The sequence below is a fragment of the Girardinichthys multiradiatus genome, chromosome 4, assembly GCF_021462225.1.
Source record: "Girardinichthys multiradiatus isolate DD_20200921_A chromosome 4, DD_fGirMul_XY1, whole genome shotgun sequence".
Lineage (NCBI taxonomy): Eukaryota > Metazoa > Chordata > Actinopteri > Cyprinodontiformes > Goodeidae > Girardinichthys > Girardinichthys multiradiatus.
In genome coordinates, this window is record NC_061797.1 from 43800764 (window position 1) to 43824513 (window position 23750).

The 23750-nt window shown below is 42.8% G+C and overlaps 1 protein-coding gene across 1 annotated transcript in view; it reads left to right on the forward strand.

The window, feature by feature from the left end:
- The window catches only part of LOC124867156 (protein kinase C-binding protein NELL1-like), a 339275-nt gene that overhangs the window by 78313 nt on the left and 237212 nt on the right, over window positions 1-23750 (forward strand). The gene's annotated exons all lie outside the window — the stretch shown is intronic.

The window sequence follows — 23750 nt, forward strand, 5'->3', positions numbered from 1 at the left end:
GATTATGAAAAAAAACATAATTTAACAATAAATGTTGCAAGAACAGCTTATTTAATATCTATTAGTCAAAATGTAAGGGTAACTAAGGATGATATACTTCTTAGATATGGGTATGGTAGTGTTTACTTGTTTGCCTGGTGTGTTGAGACAAACAAGAAGTTTGAAGGAAGTTTGAAGGATTGTTCAAGGTCCTGCGATTTCCAACAGAATTTAGGTTGTGAGAAAAATGGATGGATGATGATTACACAATTGGTGTCATGAAGCCAGAGTTAAAGGGTTTTAATTCTTAATGTAGAAATTAGGCAAATTAAGTCTGTCTGTCAAAGCCCTGAGTTGTTGTTTCTTTACCTCAATTTAATTTATTTGGAACAAATGCATTTCTGCAATAGCTTGATATGATGGCTTAGATAACTGCTAAAGTATCATTTGGCCTTTAGAAGATGCAAGCTTTCAGGTGATGGACATGCCTTTATCAATGGTCTGCTGCATGTAACTTCTACAGTAAGTTGAAATTAACTAACCCTTATTAGTTAGATCTTTATTAATAAAAATAAAAAAAATTTTTAAAGATACTTTTTCAGCACTAGTGGCCTTTATTTTCTATTTTTGACAGTAGGTAGAAAGGAAAGAGGGGTAGAGGGAGGGGGAGACATTCGGTAAATGTCGCCGGGTCTGGGACTTGAACCCGGGACAGCCACCATACGTGTTCTCACCCCTACACCATCAGCGCCGCGCCTCATAAAAATAATTTAATAGAGAGCAGAGATGGCAGATACCAGTCCTTGGGGGGCCTCTGCCCTACATATTTAATCAGATATGCTCTTACAAATCTAATTGAAACCACACGTTTTTTTCCTTATAACTTGTCACCAAGTGTACATCTGGGTTTTAAATCATGTGTGTTGGAGCAAAAAAAAACCCCAAAACATGTAGGGCATCAGCCCTACATGTAGGACACCAGACGAGACATGCTGTCCCCTGTTGTAGAGTCAAACTCTGACGAGCAAGTACATCTGGTCAGAACCAACAATACAACTAAGATTTCCTACATTAACTATTCAGACGGGGCCTGCTTTCAGGCCCTGTTCACACAGAGACAAAAAACAGTATAGTTTTATAAATTATCTAGAAAAAAATTTACATCCACACAACCGCATGCAGGACCTCTGAAAACCCTGTAGTATGGATGCTGGGCTCATTGGTGGCACTGTGACGCTGCCACAGAAACATACCAAAAACGGGACAAAAACACCCAGCATGCGGAGACAACTCACGTGAGGTAAAGAAACAACATGGCGGCAAAGATACGCTTGCAGGTTACAGAGAGAGGTGGAGCTACGGTGTAACTGTTTCAGAAAAGATGCATTTTGCGAGGAAACATGGAAGCGGCGTTTTGAAATCTTTCCACTCCGGCACCCGGTTTCAAAAATTGACATTTTTTATTTTTAGTGGATCCATGCGGACGCTACGCCTAAACGACAAAATATCTTTGTGGATACACCTAAGCTTATCTCTGTTTGGACAGGGTCTCAGTCTCAATCCCTCTTTGTGAAAGTAACACATGTTCTCACTTGAATGCTTCTAGTATGGGGATTCTTTGTTGGAACTGAGCAATTAAGGTTGAGTTACCCCATCAAACTACTGAACTCTCAACTATTAGCCCTCTTTTTGCCTAATTCATCCACTAAACAGTTACTATGACAGCAATCAGAGACTGCATGTATTTAATCAACTTTTTTCTTTCTTGCCAATACAACCAATGTGGAATCTCTGTTTAAGCAAAAGTTCTTAGTATGATATTGTTTCTCTATCTAATGGTATGAGGGTTCCTTTGACTAGTGGTAGTCAACAGTGAGTGATAGTAGAGCCCTAACTACCAAGATATAAAACAATATTGTTGGCACAAGTGGTCATGCACTTTTCTAAAATAATGTGTCTGAGAGATCAGTGCAACATCAAACAATCTTGTCCAAGTAGGGTCTCCCATTGTCATCACAATTTATCACAGAGAGTTTATTATTATTATTTTCACCTAGGACAGTATGGTGTGATATGATATACTATAAGTCTTCTCCCTCCTTTTTTATGCTCTATAATTATGGATAGAGGCTGGTGGATACGGGGTTCATCCATATTAGAGTAGCAGATTCAGGTTTAGCATAACGTGTTGTTGCAGGAGTCTTTACGTGGCCTGAATTTACCAGGAGCTTTGCTAACAATGCATACGGATCCACATTATTTACCTCGTTGGCCAATACATCATCCAGGGACATTAATGTTTAAGACATAGTTATAGCCAAACAGGCCACATTTGTGGCTCAAAGAGGGGTTGTTATGGGCTTCATTAGCAATGAACTGCCAACATCCAGTGTTTTTCTTTTTCCTCTTAAACCTTCAACTCCCTCTTGCACATTGATACGCTGAACACATTTTCACAGATCACATTTCAGCTGTGTGTGCTTTGTTATTATGTAAAGATTTGCTATCCCTGTTGCCTTTTTTGACCTTGATAATTTTTTCTCCTTCTCGCTGTAGTTGTGTTATATGCTCTTCTAAAAAAGGTGATCAGTTTTGATCTTTGTTGCAATAACATGTTGAGATGTAAGAACGAATTAAAGGATCATGTGAATAATGCATAAGTTAAATTGACTTTCTGCCCTTGTAACACTTCTATAGGCTTACATTTAAACAATAAGCAAATAACTGGATTTTTCTTAGGTTTGCTGATCCGTGAATGTTAGTTTAAATTGATGCAAAAAGACAAACAGACTTCTTGTGAAAGCTAATTAATATTTGAATAATGCAAATTTAACAAATGTTGAAGTTCAAGTTAAATTTACTCACTTAGGATGTTTAAAAAGTGAAATAAATTTTAATTTATATAATTAATTAGTTAGCATTTAATTAATTTGCATTTGCAATTAATTAAAAACAGACCTAAAAGCTTCTAAGATACATAAAGCAAATTATAGGCATATGTGGAGTTGTAGGAAACATGTGGAGGTATGCACAGTAAGTATCTGAACTGAAAGAGAGATTTAACCAGAGGGAATGGTTGGTCCCACTAGTGTTTCTGATCATACCAATCAGCCAGCACTCGAGCCCACAGAACCAGTTTTTAGTTCAACCAAAATGAAAAACAGTGAGGTTAAAATCTTGGATTAGTGGTTACCTTGGTAATGAAGTTGATAATTGTTGATGACCACATTTCTATATTAGGATATGAATATAGAACTAATTGTGAGAATATCTGATTGCAATTTTATTTACTTTACAGTCTAAAGTCGCCCTGATTATAGTTATTGGCTAAATTTAAAAACCAAATGAGCTGTTTCTGCTTGGTGCAATTTCTTTCTTTTTTATCATGCCTTTTTTTCCTTTTTTTGAGTTCTTCCTGTTTCACTGTTATTATGAATATAGTGATTAGAAAAATTAAGCTATTTTAGAGATTATATCTGATAAACATTTCAGACATACCTGATTAATGATACAAACCTTATTTTACCCTTATGCCGTTTCATGTTCAAGTGTAAAGTTGAATGTAAGCAATGAGATGTGTCTTTTTTTTTTACACACTTTAAAAGCTCTCCACCTTAAGGATTCTATAACGATATGACTTGTGCTGCTTTTGTATCTGGCAGCCAGAAAATGACATTCTTTCTTTGCTCATTAAAAAGACCAGTCAACTGGAAGGTACATTTCTTTTTCCCTACCTGCTAAGCAGCTCATGAGCCCAGTCAACATTATCATTGTGATAAGAAAAAATCTGTTATAATAGAATGGTACATTAGATTAATGGCAGATTTGTAAAGACACTGAACTTCATCAGATAAAATATCAGTTTTGCCTTTCTGTGCATTTTGCTGTTCAGTAATATGAAATGATGTTTTAATTTAAATGTGATAAAATGTAGTGACACAGGTCTTAGTCAAACCATCCATGAACATTGGGAAATCTTACCCCAAATGAGGAATTCAGGTGTAACATTTTAATTTCCTGTGAAGGGCAGAGCCAGCAACGCTCAGCAGAGCAGCAGCCATTCATTACTTCATTACCTAGCAATGCCCCTGCCAAAAGAAGGGTTAGGCTCAAAGAATAATAATGAGTTGAAATCAAGTTAGTAATGCTGCACAATACTTTCTGTAACCTTGACATTGTTGGCATAAGCAAGGTTTGGACTTGAGATACAGATCTTGGAGAAAGGCATTGGATTGGCCTCACAGAACACACGATGAAACCACAGAGGAAATATGTGGCCTTTGGGGCTCAGATCAATGAACCAACTCTAGAAAAATAACCAACATTTAAATCAATCAGTGCTTGCGCTTTCACTGCAGCAGCTCCTGCAGATCTCTGAGTAATTACGCCTGCTGCTCTAGGTAGTCTAATGAAGGACAATTTCAAATGACAATGAAGTTATTACGAATCAGAAAAAGGTGGACCCAAGATTCAGCCAGACACAGTACTGAAAATTTAAAAGGTTTATTCAGCCACAGGAAAACGTCACTCAGGTAAAACTCCACACAGCGTCCGGGAATCACTGCTTTTGTCTTGAGTAGAACTTGAAACCCAGAGGGGAAACCTCGGTGGGTGGCAGGCAGTGATCTCCACTGCACAGGTGAGATGTGACTTCAGGCTGAATAATCCAAGGGCAAGGCTGGCTCAATAATCCGAGGACAGAAACAGAAACCGAGTCGGGGCTCCACGAAGGGCTTGACCTGGTACTTAGGGGCAGGGGTCCATCTCCGGGTGGCCGTTCTTAACTGAACCAGTGACATTCTGATCATCGACCTCCTGGCCTTTCTCCATATTCTTTGGCACCTTAGGGCGGCCGCTTGGGCGGACGGAACATTAGCCTCTCTCTCCTGAACCGAAAACATGGGTGTCTGGAAACCAAACACAACATGGAAAGGGGATAAACCAGTGGCACTTGATTGCATAGAGTTCATGGCGTATTCAACCCAGGGCAAATCTTGTGACCACTTGGTCGAGTCTGACTCACATAAGATGCAAAGTTTGTTTCCACTTCTTGGTTTGCCCTCTCAGTTTGGCCATCAGACTGAGGTTGAAAACCTGAAGAGAGACTGATAGAAATTCCCAACAAAGAACAGAACTCCTTCCAAAAACGTGACACAAACTGGGGTCCTCTATCAGAAACAATGTCAATAGGAATTCCATGAAGCCTGAAAACATCTTTGGTCAGTATCTCACCCATCTCCTTTGCAGACGGGAGCTTCTCCAGGGTCACCAGATGAACCATCTTTCCTGTTTCACTAATATGCTCAGTCAAACACTTATTTCCTGTTGCAGGTTCTTGTTCTCCCTCTTCAGGGTCTCCAGGTGGCCCAGAGCTTCTTCATAGGAGTTTTTCATTTTGAACATGTCTGTGTTCAAAGCACGCGCCTCCTTCTGAGCTCCTTCCAGCTCGGCCTGACTCTCTTCATGCTTCTGCTTCCACTCTGCAAGAACCTTGTCAAAGTTCCTCTGCTTCTTGTCCAGGTTTGCAGCCAGAGCATTAGCTCTCTCCACTTCGATCATCAAGACCTCCACTTCACCCTGTAGCCTCTGTTTGGTCTTCTCCAGAGAGGCACATTTCACATTCACGGCCTCGATGGACTCTTCCACATCCAGAAGACGCTGGGCAAGCTTTTTCTTGGCCTCCTTGAGCTCCTCAGTGCGCTGAATGGCATCAGTTTCATACATGGTTCTCCACTGAGCCACCTCGCTGTTAGCCTTGGACATAGCACGCTGCAGCTCAGCTTTGGCCTCCTGCTCCTCCTCATACTGCTCTCTGAGCAGATCACAGTCATGACGAGCCAACTGAACAGCATGAGCCAGAGCGTTCTTGGCCTTAATCTTATTAAATACTTATTTTAGATCATGGTATTCTTGAGGTACCTTGGATAAATCCGGATATGTCTCCTTGACCTCATTCTCCACGTTGACCTCCATAACAGCAGACAAAAAGGCAGGCAGTGGAGCATGACTCAGACCAACTCAGAATTTCTTTATTTTTCCAGTCAATGTGAGGGTTGTCTTTCTGCAACCAGGAGGCCCCTAGGACAATAGGAAGTTCAGGTGAATTTATGATCATGAAGGTTACATTCTCTTGATGATTACCTCCAACTGTTAAGGTAATCTCCTCCGTCCTGAGGTGTGAATTGTTCATGCTGTGACCATCCAATGCTAGCACTTTACATGTGTCAGCTGACAGAATGAGCTTTATGTTGTTCTTATTGGCGAATGCTTCATCCATGAATTCAGTGTCTGCTCCTGAATCAATGAACAGGGCCCCCTGGAGAGACATGGAAGAGGTTTGAAAACAAGCAGGAAACAAGAAGGAGGAGGCGGTTAGCTGACTTCGACTCAGTAGAAACCACCCTTCCTCTGCTGAGCCTGTCCTTTTTAATGGACACCTGAGTGCTAAATGTCCCTTCTCTCCACATAAAAACAGAGCTTGAGTCTTCTTCGACGATCCTTCTCTTCAGGGGTAATCTTGGTTCTGCCCAACTGCATGGGCTCACAATTCTCATTTTCCTCAATGAGAGGTGACCGACTCCTTCTATCATGCCAGTGTGCAGGACCCTGAGTTAATGAGGAGCGACCCTCCTCATGTCGCTTCCCCCTCCCTCTCTCTGCCAGCCGAATATCAATGCGAGCAGCCAGGTCCTCGAGTTGTGTCAGGGAAGAGGGGTAGTCACGGGTCGCTAACTCATCCTTGATCTCTGCGTTTAGTCCTTGCATAAATGCATCCATCTGTGCTGCCTCATTCCAACGGCTATCTGCGGCCAACAAATGAAAGTCAATTATATAGGACGAGACAGACTGATCACCCTGTTTGAGGGACAGTAAGCCTCTTGCGGCTTCACGACTTGGAAGAACAGGGTTAAAAACTCGAATGAGTTCCTTGGAAAAAGTTTCATAGAAGGTACAAGATGCAGACCTGTTCTGACATTCAGCAGTTCCCCACTGCTTCGCCCTTCCTGCCAGCAGAGATATAACAAAAGCCACCTTGGAACGTTCAGTGGGAAAGGATGACTGCTGAAGCTCAAAATGAATTTCACACTGAGTTAGGAAAGCTCGACACTGGTCTGGGTCTCCCCTGAACATCTCAGGCAGAGATAGGTGTGGCTCCCTTTGTGACGGTGGCGGCTCGGAGACAAGACAGCCAGAACGCAATGTGGAAACCATTTCCTCCAAGCCGGAACCCAACCAGGAAAGGGTCTCATCAACGTGGATGTGCCACTGGTGTGTTGGCGATGGGTCCATTTTTGGCCAGATTTTTCTATTACGAATAAGAAAAAGGCGGACTCAAGATTCAGCCAGACACAGTACTGAAAATTTAAAAGGTTTATTCAGCCACAGGAAAACGTCACTCAGGTAAAACTCCACACAGCTTCCGGGAATCACTGCTTTTGTCTTGAGTAGAACTTGAAACCCAGAGGGGAAACCTCGGTGGGTGGCAGGCAGTGATCTCCACAGCACAGGTGAGATGTGACTTCAGGCTGAATAATCCAAGGGCAAGGCTGGCTCAATAATCCGAGGACAGAAACAGGGTCAATGATCGGAACAAGAGACATCAGGCAAGGGGCAGGCAGAGGCATAAACCAGATGCAGGAAACAGGGTCAAAACCAAAATCCAAGCAGTCCGACAGGGAGCAGGCAGAGAGGCAAAAATCCGAAAGGCAAGGCAAGGTCAAGAACAATGATCAGACAGGAAGGAACGCTGGATATCTACTCACACGAATGGCTTTCAAAAATCTGGCACCGTCTGCTTGTCAGAGTCAGTATATATCAGGGAAGACACAGGTGCTTGGCATGCCACAAATTGCACTGCAATGCAGCAGCCACCAGGTGCATCTCATCTGCTGATTGCAGCCAGGGAGACAGGGTAGAGCAGAAGTGCCAGATTCATAAAAGAAGTAGTGAAGAATGTAAAGACTTCTTTTGAATGGATTCACCAATTATAACTAAACAAATGCAGCATTCCACTGATTCAGCAGTGAAACCCCTTTGTTTTTATTCTAAATCTTTCATTCACTTACCCATCATTGGTATAGCAGTTCTTCATCACCTTAGGCCCCCTTCACACTAAATTAGAACTGTACCACAACATTAAAAATCAGACAGGACATGGATAGTCAGTGCAGAGTCTTGGAGATGTATTCTAGGGCATGGATGCTTGAGGCACCTCGTTGGTAGTAGTGCCAGCCTATCCATGACATGTGGCCCATGCACAAGGGTCTGGGTTATTCAATAATGGCTTATCCTGACTTATCCTAAGGCTTTAACTTGATCATGTCCACAGCAGGCTAGCAGTGGTTAAATTTATTTAGTGCTTCACTCTTGACACTGCAGCTGCTATGTGCTTTGCCTCCCGCCTCTACTCCGGCTGTGCTGGTTGCTGGGAGTCCGAAGGTACTGATTCTTTTTTCTGGCTGCCGTTATCATATGACATCTGTTTGTCCCACTCTCAAAAAAAAGTTTGGACTTATTTAGATAAGTGTGATAAGCTTATGAAAGTCCTTAGAATTTTTTCCTCCTCCAAGTCAAAGGCTAAATCTGATAGTGGAATTCTAGAACCCTATAAAGCAAAATTATTATTATTATTAAACCTTTATTTCACCAGGCAAACATTAGGAACAGTTTATTAACAATGTTAGTCTAAGGTGCTAAAGCACAAAAGGAATGCCACAGGTTGTTTGGAAACATACCGTAGTAGTAGCATTGCGGTATGGCCCTGAAAGAAAAAACAATTTTTTGCTTTGGCAAGTATTTAGTACACTGTTATGAAGTTTTCCAGATTTGCCTTAATTCAGCCATATTAAAATACCGTTGGTGGTCCTGGATTTTGTGAGACTGATGTTCGTTGTGGGACATGTTTCTCTTTTTTGATTCCTTTATTTCTTTATATTAATTATGAGTTTATAAGACATGTTATTCAATGATTTATTATGTATAAAAAATATGTTTTCTTCTGTACCCTCCATAATCATCTATGAGTGTGTCAGGCATTGTTTTCACAAACCAAGGTAAAGTTCCTAGGCCACCTGATGGTTCTCTTCAGTCAGAAGTTCACTGTTGTCAAGTGTGATAAAGTGTGTCATTACTGTTGTCTTCCTCTGTCAAGCTCAGCAGGGCCCTGCCCACCTGCCGCAAGCAGTCTAGCTCAAGCCACATGTGGTGAGCAAAGGGAGCTCTGTGTGCCAAGGAGACCCAGGGGACACGATACATTCATCTCTTACCAAACTCCATCCTTTTTTTATATAAGAATATGTATTTAGCTAGACTAGTTGTGTCTTATCAGAAACAGATGGAAACTTCTATCAAACGATAAGGTCATTGTTGAGGTGAAGTAATTACACGTTTCTGACACAGCGAGGAAGAAGGCATACAGTTCTTCTGGGAATCTGATGACAAATCCAGATTAGACTTTATTTTCATCTACATCTGGCAGGTAACACCAGTTCTATGCTCGGAAAAAACCTTTCAGTAGCAGAAATGTGGGTCGTTTCATCCATTAAACATGATACATCTGCCATCTTATCGGAGTATGTTCTAGTTTTAAAGTAAAGGTTTCTTTGCAACATACTTTTTTTCCTTACAAAGAGAATGCTCTACTACTTCTTTGGCTACTGTGGTTGTGTCTGTATATTCTGACATTTTTTGTATGTAAAATAGTTCAGTGTACTTTGGCTAAACTATATGTATTTAAAAAAAATTACCTTTTAAATTTTTTGGGGAAATTTCTCTGCCTCTCATCTTGGAACTTTATTTTTGATGCCTCTGTGCTACTGGATGTGGTGGAGTTCTACTTTAGGCAGAGCTAGTACTGCTTCACTCAGTCACAGCACTTCAGATGCATGAGAGAGACTGACAGATGCTCTTCTTAGAAGTACATGCTGCAGAGATACATTGACCGCTGGCTGAAATTATATATATATATATATATATACAGTACAGGCCAAAAGTTTGGACACACCTTCTCATTCAAAGACTTTTCTTTATTTTCATGACTATGAATATTGTAGCTTCACACTGAAGGCATCAAAACTATGAATTAACACGTGGAATTATATACTGAACAAAAATGTGTGAAACAAATGAAAATATGTCTTATATTCTAGGTTCTTCAAAGTAGCCACCTTTTGCTTTGATTACTGCTCAGCACACTCTTGGCATTCTGTTGAGCTTCAAGAGGTAGTCACCTGAAATGGTTTTCCAACAGTCTTGAAGGAGTTCCCAGAGATGCTTAGCACTTGTTGGCCCCTTTGCCTTCACTCTGCGGTCCAGCTCACCCCAAACCATCTCGATTGGGTTCAGGTCCGGTGACTGTGGAGGCCAGGTCATCTGGCGCAGCACCCCATCACTCTCCTTCTTGGTCAAATAGCTCTTACACAGCCTGGAGGTGTGTTTGGGGTCATTGTCCTGTTGAAAAATAAATGATGGTCCAACTAAACCCAACCGGATGAAATAGCATGCCGCTGCAAGATGCTGTGGTAGCCATGCTGATTCAGTATGCCTTCAATTTTGAATAAATCCCCAACAGTGTCACCAGCAAAGCACCCCCACACCATCACACCTCCTCCTCCATGCTTCACGGTGGGAACCAGGCATGTAGAGTCTATCCGTTCACCTCTTCTGCGCCGCACAAAGACACGGTGGTTGGAACCAAAGATCTCAAACTTGAACTCATCAGACCAAAGCACAGATTTCCACTGGTCTAATGTCTATTCCTTGTGTTCTTTAGCCCAAACAAGTCTCTTCTGCTTGTTGCCTGTCCTCAGCAGTGGTTTCCTAGCAGCTATTTTACCATGAAGGCCTGATTCTCCTCTTAACAGTTGTTCTAGAGATGTGTCTGATGCTAGAACTCTGTGTGCCATTGACCTGTTCTCTAATCTGAGCTGCTGTTAACCTGCGATTTCTGAGGCTGGTGACTCGGATGAACATATCGTCCTCAGCAGAGGTGACTCTTGATCTTCCTTTCCTGGGGTGGCCCTCATGTGAGCCAGTTTCTTTGTAGCGCTTGATGGTTTTTGCGACTGCACTTGGGGACACTTTCAAAGTTTTCCCAATTGTTCGGACTGACTGACCTTCATTTCTTAAAGTAATGATGGTCACTTGTTTTTCTTTACTTAGCTGCTTTTTTCTTGCCATAATACAAATTCTAACAGTCTATTCAGTAGGACTATCAGCTGTGTACTATATCCACCTCCTGCACAACACAACTGATGGTCCCAACCCCATTTATAAAGTTTGAAATCCCACTTATTAAACCTGACAGGGCACACCTGTGAAGTGAAAACCATTTCAGGTGACTACCTCTTGAAGCTCATCAACAGAATGCCAAAGTGTGCAGAGCAGTAATCAAAGCAATAGGTGGCTACTTTGAAGAACTTAGAATATAAGACAAATTTTAAGTTGTTTCACACTTTTTTGTTCAGTATATAATTCCACATGTGTTAATTTATAGTTTTGATGCCTTCAGTGTGAAGCTACAATATTCATAGTCATGAAAATAAAGAAAAGTCTTTGAATGAGAAGGTGTGTCCAAACATTTGGTTTGTACTGTATAAATATATATATATATATATATACACAAACATTATTAGGTACTAATCAGCTAATCAGTCAATCACATGGCAGCAACTCATTTAGGCATGCAGACATGGTCAAGACGATCTGCTGCAGTTTAAACCGAGCATCAGAATGGGGAAGAAAGGTGATATAAGTGACTTTGAACGTGACATGGTTGTTAGTGCCAGACAGGCTGGTGAAAGTATTTCAGAAACTGCTGATCTACTGGGATTTTCACGCACTACCATCTCTAGGGTTTACAGAGAATGGTCCGAAAAAGAGAAAATATCCAGTGAGCGGTAGTTCTGTCAGCGCAAATGCCTTGTTGATGCCAGAGGTCAGAGGAGAATGGCCAGGCTAGTTTGAGCTGATAGAAAGCCAAAAGTAACTCAAATAACCACTTGTTACAACCAAGGCGTGCAGAAGAGCATCTCTGAACGCATAACACGTCGAGGCGGATGGGCTACAGCAGCAGAAGACCACACCGGGTGCCACTTCTGTCAGCTAAGAACAGGAAACTGAGGCTACTATTTGCACAGGCTCACCAAAATTGGACAATAGAAGATTAGAAAAACGTTGCCTGGTCTGATGAGTCTCGATTTCTGCTGCGACATTCGGATGGTAGTGTCAGAATTTGGCGTCAACATCATGAAAGCGTGGATCCATCCTGCCTTGTGTCAATGGTTCAGGCTGGTGGTGGTGGTGTAATGGTGTGGAGGATATTTTCAATTGGTACTAAGGAGTTTGATAGGAATTCCCAAAGAAAAAAAAGTTTTTCACAATTATACATCTGGAGCAAAGATCTGACCTCCAACCACCAAAGCAGCATAATATGGTAGGAAACACGCTTAGTAACAGTCAAACTAAAATAGAGGACATGAATAAAATCATTTTAGAGGCTAAAGAATGATCGGACGGAGATGAGTGGAGAGGATTTTAAAATGTAGATAAAAAAAACCCAAGTCAGGTTGGTCATTTAAAAATAAAACTGGAAATGATGTCTAGACTCACGAATGAAAACTGTATCATAACAGTTGGTCCAAATTAGATTTTTAGGTTTACCTTTTCATAAACTAAGATTATTTAAATGGAGACATATAGGGTATAATTACAAATTTGAAGGTGATAGAAAATTTTAATCATGTATACACTGATTCATTTTTCCTGCTGTAATTGAATTGGCTGCAAAGCAATATTGTAGAAGTAGGAGCAGCAACTATATTCCCAAATGTGCCCATCAGTAGCCATTTTTGTTGACAAAAGTAGACAAATCTATCAGTAAATTAGCTGAAATTGATATTCAGTCTCTGTAAATAGATGTTAACTTGTCAGGGCTGTTATAATGACCACATTAGAATTAGTGATCATAATTTGCCCTCACTACGGAAAGCTTGTGTGATGGAAATTGTCCTACATTTTGCTTACAATACATTGGCAATATTTACTTGTTCTCACGTGAATCATATAAATTATTTCGGTTCATTGGAAGGAAAATCACAGGAAGAAAATTTTTTTCTGTTGCATTTACTCATTGATAATGATTATTATTGGTAATGTGTTTTTACATTTGTAGTTAATAATCTTACCTGAATAGCCTTAAAACCAACTTCAGCTCCAAACACCAAGACAACTCACAACAACCATAATCATATATTCCTGCCTGGACTTTTGGATAATGTGGATAAAAGTGAGGGCACCAAGATATTTGAACCATGCAATAGCAAGTGTTTAAAAGGGATATTTGGCTCAGGATGTATGATAGCTTCTCTCTCCCAGAGGAAAGATTATGACAGAAAATGTCTGCAACTCAACTAGTTTAGTTTAGTCTTGATGACAGATATTGGCATAGCATATAGGGATGTCATAGTGTTAGGTGTTAGGTGCAGACAACGGCTAGGGAGCCCCAAGGTGAGTAATACAGTTTTTTAATATGATAAAAAGAAGACTTACAAAACTGAAGCAGGAACAGTACATGGAGTCAACAGGTATGGAGCTGGTAACAAATACGGACATTTCCAGGACGAAACAGAAAACCAGAGAGTATAAATGCAGAGGTAGGGTGGAGAAAGAACCAGTGAACTGAGGAAGCTAATCAAGAAGGCAATCAGGAGCAGTTGGAGAAAGAGGGAAATCAGGAGAACGAGAGTTACGACTGTAACTACGGTTGAATCCTGGATGACCACCAGTATGATCATTCTTGCACATGCGCAGGTTGAGAATTTAATAACAACAAAGTCACATTTGACCTACCGATGACTCACGTGAGTCTATATAGCCACATGCCGCTGGAAGCTCAGTCCCGACAAGCTTCTCGCGTGCACGTGAAGACCGAGGGACCGAGGGCTCTGGCGGTCATCCAGGATTCATAGAACTGTAGTCACAGTCGTAACTTCTGTTCTATTTCATCCCTACTGACCGCCAGAGGTGGTGCTTCAAGCACTGGATGACGTATACCAACAAGGTCCTGAGGGGTGCAACAGAAACCCACCAGAACACAGCAACAATAGCAACAGCACCAACCTCAGCGGCACGCAGAAGGTAGTTGCTCCAGTACGCCCTGCAGGGGACGGGGCGCGTGGACGTTCACCTTGTAAAACCTGGCAAAGGTGCTCGGCGCTATCCAGGAAGCTACCTCACAAATGGCCTCCAGAGGCACCCCGGTCATGGCAGCCCATGAGGTGGACAGGCTCCTAGTGGAGTGAAACCGCACGCCACCCGGCAGAGGCCGATCCTGCAAAGAGCAAGCCACAGAGATCACCTCCACAATCCAACTGTCCAATCTGCTGTCTAGAAAGGGCCTGACCCTTCCGAGAACCAGCATAACAAATAAAGAGACTGTCAGTCTGATGAACGTGGGGCGTGGAGCGGACATACGCCTCGAGCGCTCGGACAGGGGAAAGAGGCTGAGAGGGTGTACGAGGATTAAAATGGGAAAGCCTGAGCGGCAGAATGCTGCCAGCCACAGCAGGCTTCTTTGGAACAAAGGAAGCATTAGTCCACAGCTTAACACCGGAGCCATCCAGGTTCCACCGACAACATGGCTCAGACACGGACAGAGTATGCAATTCCCCTACCTGTTTAGCAGAAGCCATGGCCAACAGGAAGGCGGTTTTCAGGAAGATCCACTTGAAATTCACCCCCGTAATGGGCTCAAACGGGGGAGACTACAGGGCCCCAAGCACCAGTGACAAATCCCACGCAGGGGCCACAGGATGCCTGGGTGGTCACAAACGCCTAGCACCCCTCAGGAACAGCGCGACATCTCCATGACAGCCAACAGAGCAATCACTGAACCCGACATACCAATGGGAAATTGCTGCCACATACACCTTCAAGGTGAAATGGGATCGCCCCAGATCCAGCAACCCCTGAAGGAAGGCCAGCAAATGGGAAACAGGACAGCGACCAGGGTCCAGTCCATTACCACGGCACCAGTCAGCAAAGACAGCCTACTTGGCACCATAGACGTGTTGGAATTATTATTTCTGTTTATATTATTTAATATTTAATATTAATATTTTATCAAATAATATTTCGGTCTGTTAAGGGTCGTCCTGTGAATACCAGCCCAGTAAGGCGATTACTGTACTGTACTTACGGTATTAGGACAAAATAGAAAGGTGTGAGACGAGCTCTGACATTATTGAACAGCATAAACTCTGCACATATATGGAATGAATTCACACAATTTCTTAAAGTACAATAATTTATTAACAAAAATAAGTCAACTCAAAGTCAAACATATTTCAATCAACAAACTCTTTACTATGCTAAAACAATCCAACTAACTACCAAGCAGAATTAAAGAATAGGGAAGACTAATAGGCTATGTACAAGATAAACAAGTTGATTAAAGATGATTGGAAATTATGACCAAAAGAGTGATGCAACATTACCATACAATGTTTATGTCTGAGAACCAAGGATCTGGAAATGAAGTTAAGTTAGTCTTGGAACCAACTTAGGCAATAATCAGCAATGTTTAGACAACCACTCACAATGCAATATCAGATAAAATATTATTTTAATAAAATAATGTTTTAAATAATGATCTGCTGAATAAAACCAACCTTCTGGATGACCATTCCTCAACGGTGTCTAATTAGCTGCCTAATTAAGAGTATTTTGGAAAAGAGACAAATCTTTTTGGAGAAATGGGGCTTAATGGTGTTTACTTAGTTATCAAATCTAGTAAATGATGTTCAGGGACTATTATTCACTAGCTTGAAAACTAACAGCCTTTCTGTTAAATACTCTTTAGTAGCAAGCACGTGTTCTTACTGGTTAGCATTTGAGCTAACAAAAGAAGCTAATAGCTTAGCACCAGAATCAACACATACCTTTAAAATATTGTAAATAAAAGGGTTAAAATGCATAAGCACAGACGGCGCGTTATGATCAATCTTCTGTTTAAAATCACCCTTCAAGTAAAGTTTGTCTTAACTTCAAAAACACACAAAGAACACAAACCGGCACGTGTGCTGCAGATAGCCTGCTAGCACTAAGATACCCGAGTTTCACACAAACAAAACTTCATAAATTGAAAAACGTTTAGATCATTTCATCCTAACTGTTAATCCGCCCAAAACACTTAACCTCATGAACCCTGGTGAGGAAACGTTGTCCAAGGGCGAAGTTTGAAGAAGGTATCCACAGTCAACAAGCGATTAGCTTGGTAGCTTCGCGGGGGGTTGAAGGTGCGTTCGCTCTGAACAAAAGGGTTAGCTCCGGAGCTGTAGCTGGGCGCTGCGATCTCCGCTGTCTTCTTCCAGACTGGGAGATCGCGTCTTTGCAGGGGGTTTCTCTCGAACACCGTTTGCTCCTACAGGGCTCGGAGAGAGAGTCAAGCAATGCTTGTACCTTAATTACCCCCGTTCATGAATGAAAATACCGGATACACAGACAGTATTTCATTCGTACTTATCTTTGCATATGATCGATGATCGTATGACACTCTTGGATCCAGTTTGAAGAGTTTATGTCTGTTTGCTGGCAAAGAGACATCAGCGCGCTTTGTTCCCCTCCTATCCCGATGAACACCGGTGTGGAAAGAGGGCGGGTGTAGCAACAGCTGTGCTTTTATTTGGGTAGCGGCGTCACAGGAAGTCCGCATTTATCCCGTTTCCTGGCTGTGCCGGAAGAAGGTTAATGCACTTTATTTTGAAAGTTCCGGAAAAGTCTGTACCGGAGTTTAATGTTGAAATCCATGGCTGTGGGTCCCAACAGAGGTCCCGTGTAGACGGCGCCAGTCGTAGTGTGGCCAACCCTGCCTCGATTATTGGAGAAGACAGAGCCAGCCCCTGTAGAGGCCAAAGCCAGAGCGGCAGAGTGATTCGGATCAGGGTGGAGAATCTGGCCCCCCAGCTGGGAGAGGAAATCCCTCCTGGAGGGGAGGCGTTTCGGCGAGCTAGAGCAGAGCCTGCGCAGCAGAGGAAACCAGGTCCTCGCCGGCCAAAACGGGGCTAACAACAGAAGCCTGTGCCCGTCCTGTAGAACCCTCAGGAGTGTCTGGAAGATAAGAGGGAATAGGGGAAAGGCATAGAAAACAGTCCGGGGCCATCCTTGCGCCAGTACGTCGCAGCCCAGGGGACTGGCACTGTCCGTCAAGGAGAATCAGAAAGGACAGTGAAACGCATCCCTGGAAGCAAACGGGTCCACCTCTACCCTGCCAAAGGTCGCCCAAATGCGATCCACCACCTCTGGGTGAAGCCTCCGTTTCCCCGGTAGTGGCACCTGCTGAGACAGAAAGTCCGCAGGCATGTTCTGTAGGCCCGGAATATAGGCCACCCTGAGGCTGGCAAGGCGTAGTGCCGCCTAGACCAGGAGCTAGCGGGTCAGGGACAGCAGTCTCAGAGACCTGGACCTCAATTGATGATTTATGTAAAAGACAACTGTGGTGTTGTCCGACCGAAACAACACATGCCTCCCCAGCAACCCTGGAAGGAAAGCGCGGTGCGCCAGTCATCATCTCCAGGACGTTGATATGTACCCTTCACTGCCTTGGGGACCACACCGCCTGGGTCGCACAGCCTTGCCAGGTCGCTCCCCAACCCTTGGAGGAAGCATCCGCATGGACGACCTCTCTCCGACACGGAATGGGGCTGAGCAGAACATCTGCTACGATGTAGGACCTGTTTCGCCACTGGAACAGAGACTGCAGGCACTGAGGCATAACCCAGAGCCGTCTGAGCCTGTGAGCACAGCAGGAGGGGTCCAGACTGACCCCTTTCAACCACATCTGTAAGGGTCGTAATAAAAGAAGCCCCAGAGGCACCATGCTGGACGCAGCAGTGAGGATGCCCAGAAGACACAGGTACTCCACAAATCGTGGAGCCCTGCCAAGATGGAAGCCCAGAAGCATGGCCAGAATATCAGTGACCTGCTGAGGAGAAGGGCAGGCAGTCATGGAAACAGAGTCCAGAGCCATGCGTAGGAAAATAGTCACCTGGTAGGGGGTCAGGCTGCTTTTCTCCAGGTTCACTCTCAAGCCCAGCTAACGCACATGGGCGAGCACCGCCTGAGTGTCCAGGACTGCCTGATCGCTGCACAAATGAGCCAGTTGTCCAGATAAGACAGGGTCCGCAGGCCCTGTGCCTGCAGGGGAGAAAGGTCCGCTGCCACACACCGAATGAACACCAGTGGAGAGAGGGAAAGACCAAAGGGAAGAACTTTGAACTGGAAGTGCCGCCCTTGAAACGCAAAGCGGAGAAACCACCAATGATCCGTAGCAGATGATCCGTCTATGGAGACCCACCAGCTGCTGCCTCGTTCTGGAGGCCTGGGCTGTGCGTTCTAAGGCTTCAAGGGTGGCAGAGCCAAAGAGCTCCCCCGGAACCACAGGAAGAACCCTCAGTGTTCTTCTGCAGGGCTTGGTCAAAGATGATTGCGCCAGCCACACCTGGCGTCGAGCATAGACTAACGTCAAGAGCGTGCACCCAAGCTCACGTGTCATCAGGGCGAAGGCCTGCAGAGATGCGTCCAACAAGCCCTGGGTCGACTGGTCCAAGGGAACCGACTCTAAAGAGCAGGACAGGCCCAACATTAGATGGGAGAGTGAGTTCCCGATCCGGCCCATTCGAACATCCGATTCGTAGGCCCTACAAAGTAAATCGTCTGTGACACAGCATTGTGGTTGTGGACAACGGACATTAGGGCCTCAACACATCGTCAGGAGGAATAATAAGAGAGGCAATGGCAGATTCGACAGGGGGGATGCGGCCCAACCCAAACTTGGATGCCTCATGCATTGCAGCCAGTGCCGCCGTCCGTCCAGCAAGCATTCAGCTCTTGGACGGACTCCGCCGTGGGAGGAACGGCAAAGGCAGCCTCGGCATCACAACGCCTAAAGAAGACGCTAGATGGACCAGACTGGGCCGGCCGAGCATCTATCAAAAGGCCCAGAGCCGTTCTAATAGCCGCAGACACCGGCTCCCCTGCTACTTTCTCAGAGGCAACGGAGCCTGAACCTGAGGTCTGGGAGCCCAACTCCGGAAAGTCCTCTTGAAAAAGGGTGCCCAAGGCTGCGACCAAAATACCATCGTCCTCGCAAGTCGAGGACCCACTCTGTTAAGGAGGGGAAGTCCCTCCGCGGCCACCATCCACCCGGAGAGACTGAAGGTGGGCCTTCATCTGGGCCAGCTGCGTCAAGAGCTGATCCACCTTAGTGGACAGTCCCGGCGCCCCGCGCCACTTGGCCCTCTTCCGAGATGCCAAAGGCACATCCGCAGCGGACCACTTTGTTGAAGCCGCAGCCTGTCCAGGTGGCAACGGATCTTGCGGGGCAGAGGCTGCCCAGCCGGCAGGCTGCTCCACCAAGGACAGCTGGGCCAACCGCACAGCTCGGGGCAGAATGCTGCAATTAGAGCAGGCATAATCTGAAAGTGCTTTCCTGAGATGCTCAACGTCAAGGCAGGAGGGCACATGTCATGACCATCCTCAGGCTGCAGAGGAGCCGAGCAGGACGCACAACAGAGATTGTCCATGACCAAAGGACAGGCAACAACAGAGGGGTCGGACAGGCAAAAAAATCCCGTCGAGACCCTGTTACGGCAATAGCAGCCGCAAGCTACAGGACTCAGCGCTAGCAGAAAAACTCCACTGGTGAGTCAAATAAGCAGGGAATAAATTAAAGCGAGCAGTGAAATACTGCCGAAGAAATTAACTGTACTCAGCACGAGCAGAAAACGCCACTGGCGAGTCAATGATCAAGGTATAAATGAAAACGAACAGTAACGCTGTCGAAGTAATAAAACAAACTCAGCACGAGCAGAAAATGCTACTGGTGAGTCAACGATCAAGAAATAAGGAACAGCAAACCACTGTTGAAGAAACCAAATGAACCAGAGGTAGGGAACCAGATCTATAAGGAAATATAAACACAAATCTAACACAGGAATTCAGGGAAGTAACCAAAACTAAATAGAATTAATCTAGTAAACCTGAATTAACTGACACAAAGCAAGTAAAGAACATGGCACTGGAAAGTAAAACTGAACTCAAATCCAAAACCTAACACCAGCAGATTATGAAAAGGGAAAACGTCATTGAGATTGTTCTCTCAAAGGAAAGGTTTAAAGACAGCCAAAGGCTTAAATAAACTGTGCCCAATGTTTGAAGCTTCGGGTACTCTTGGATTTGGATTATATTGCATTTACATTCTTTTATTATGTGGCGAGTAGATAACCTGAGGAAGTTAGTTTACTGTGTCTCAAATTCTTAAAGTCCAAGATTAAATGTTCTTTTTTATTTTGTCTGTAAATCAGCCCAAACGAGGCAGTCTGACAGCTTGTTCTGAAACAGACTGTCAAGACCAAAAGGTGAGTGTACAGTTCAGGCTGGCCATAAGGCGCTGCTTTCCACAGCTGAGGATTTTGCTTTGCATTCACACTGTCATTACAGAAGGCTTATTAGAGCAGTAAAAAAGTGGAGCAGTACTGACCCATTTTACTGGTTATGGATGAAGTGATGAGGGTGCTTAAAGTGGCTTCATGGTGTGACACCATCCCTGCAAACCACTCCATGTTCCATAAGCTGAAATTGATTGTTAATTTATTTCCTACTGTGTTGGTAAAGATCTCCACTCTGCAATATTTGATAATAAAACATGGCTTAATGGACACCAGTTTTCAAGATAGAGTATCGCTGAGATATCTCATCGCTGAGATACCTATATATATATATATATATATATATCAAGGTGTGGGTGTGTGTGTGTAGGAAATTTGGCCCACTTTTGTTTACAAAATTGTTTCAGCCACAATGAAGCGTTTTGAGCATGGGCAACCTGGTGTGCTTCAGATCATTATCCGGGTGTATAACCCAAATGTACTTGATCCTAAAGTAATAAACACATTGCTGGACATTCTCCTGTAGGATATTCTGCTAAAGACTAGAATTTTTGGTCAAACAGCTGAAGCAGCAAAGCAGCACCAGAACATTATGCTGTCACATGCATGTTTCATCGTAGGTATGACGCTGTTTTTTGTTTTTGTGTTTGTTTTGCACATGATATAATTGAATACAAAACTTCCAGAAAAATCTACTTTTTAAAAAAAAAGGTGAAACAAGTTTTTACTGTGACTATAACTGAGGCAAGTGAAGCATGTAGTGCTTTAGTTGTTGTTCTTCATTCTTTTGTGACCTTCAAAGCATTAGGAATGACAGTGTAACCCTTTCCAGACTTATAGATAGATGACGACAACATGACAGCATGATGTGTTGCTTTTTGAGAGTTTTTAGGCTACTTCATGTTTTCCGACACATTCGTTTGGAATGTCTTGATTCTACCAGGTCTGGCAGTAATCAGGCCGGGGTGTGGGTTGTGATCAAAACTTCTGGTTGATCACAGTTAACATATTATTTAGGAAAGAGGGAATTATTATTTGTTTTACTGTTTTAGATAGTTTTCCATCAAAAACTGAAATGACTGTTTGAAAATTACATTTTGTAATTTTATTTGATCATCTGAAGTATGTGTAAAAAAAGTAAAACAAAAGAAACACATAATGGGGCAAATATGTTTCACAACTCTATGCCATGATAAACTGAACCTGTTATGTTGTCATTACATTTTCTTCATGAATCACTTATCTGGTTATTTTTTATACACTCCTGAGGAACATTTTAAGTACCAATCTAATTCAGAAATACAAGACTTCTCCATGTTGTGTTCAGTGCTTACGAAGTATGTTAGCACAGCAGGAAGTTTCTAAATTCGCATTGACACATCTTTTCTGGCAAAAGGACAATACTAAATTTGGCTAATAATAGAGAGATACAATTAAACACAGCAGTGCTAGATCTCATGCAGTGTCATTCCTTCTTAATGTACGTACATGTAGCACATCGACAATTTAAATGTCACCCTTTTTTCATAACTAAGCAATGTTGAAACAGTAAACAGCAGAGTGATTTGGAAAACCATTGCTTAATTGAAAATGAGTCAATGTTATTTGAGATGTAAAATTCTAAGTTATTATGTAGCTATATCAGAAGTGTAGGGGAAAAAAATCTCCCAAAGAACTACAGAAGGGTACAAGAGGGACATGAGGAAATATGGAATGAGGCAAATTCAAATCTGTATTTTAGAAGTCAAAGCTACTATCATCCATCTCAAAAAGCAGTGACTGTACAACTGATCAAAAGTCAGCTCCAAATCTAATGTACCTTCAAGTTATGTCTTAATCATTAATCATGAATAATATAAACAGATTTTATAGCCCTATATGTTGTGAAATGAACATCTTATTCAGCAAGACAATTTCAATCTATTTTAACCGGATTGTGCTATTAAAACTGGTTTCTAGTTTAAACTTTTTTGAAACACGTTAGTTACCCACTGAAAGCTTTCAGTATATTATTGCAAACAAAAGACTAAGAGAAATTCACCTAAAAGGTGATTGTTTTGCTGCAGAAATACATACCAAATACACAGTCCTTTCCAGTGAATTAGAAATGTTGATGTGACACAATGGTATCATGTTTGTGTTTCACTGCTTAGTTTTTCTTTATTTTTAAAGAGAACAATGAATCTCTCAGTTCATCCTCATTCCCTTGGTTGGCTTTCAATCAGTTCTCAGTCACCCCCATTTCACCGTCATTTGGATCCATTTGTTAAATGGTAAATGGAATTAACTTATATAGTACCTTTCCAGTCACACAGACCACTCAAAGCGCTTTACACTAGAGCCACATTCACCCAATCGCACTCACTAACGCACGCACATTCATACCCCAATACGCAGATCGGTAGGTAAGTTGAGGTTAAGTGCCCTGCCCAGGAGCACATCGACATATGGCATGAGGAAGCTGGAATCGAACCCAAAACCTTCTGATTGCAAGATGACTACTCTTCCTACTGAGGCACAGTCACCCCATGTTGTTGTCATCTTGTCCCAGCTTAAATTTTGTACTCATGTTATAACCCTTGCATTTCATTTTATTTAATGTTGTTTGTCAGTTTTGTTTATTAATTATGGACCTAAGGTGTGGTATAATATCATTTAGCTGTTTATAATGTTATGTTACATGTTTTTGCCACTAAAATAAGCTGTAACATAAATCATTGGTTGTCCAAGTGGGTACAAACATATCCAAGTTGTATATAAATTGATGTGTCAATGTGAAATGTCCTGTGGCCATCAGCTAATTTTTGCATTATAAAAAGTTAGTTACCAAAACTACAAATGCATGCTCAGTATGAGGGATTGCTGCAAAGTCAACACCAGTGACTGTCCACTGTCTCTACATGCTCATCTAGGAGGAGGGAATGCTGCAAGTCACTGACTGGATGCAATCTGCTGGGTTTCCTTAGACAGAAAAACCTTTTATCCAATTTGAATAAATAACTAAATCTGACTGCACTGTTCAATGATTAGGATTAATTGGAGTGTATGTACCTGACTTTTGTGAAGTGCCTTGAGACAACATGTGTTGTGATTTGGCGCTATATAAATAAACTGAATTGAATTGACTTGAACTGAAATGGCAACATGAGCTAAAATCAATAGCCGGCTTAGACTTATCAAACATTTCTACTTGTCTCTACCAGAGCCATGGAACTTTGCTCCATCTGAGCCTCTTTGCACAGTTTGTGTGCTCTTATCAATCAATCTGTCATACATAGAACAGAGCAGAATGTGAAGAAACAAAGTGTGAATGATGGATGCACGTAA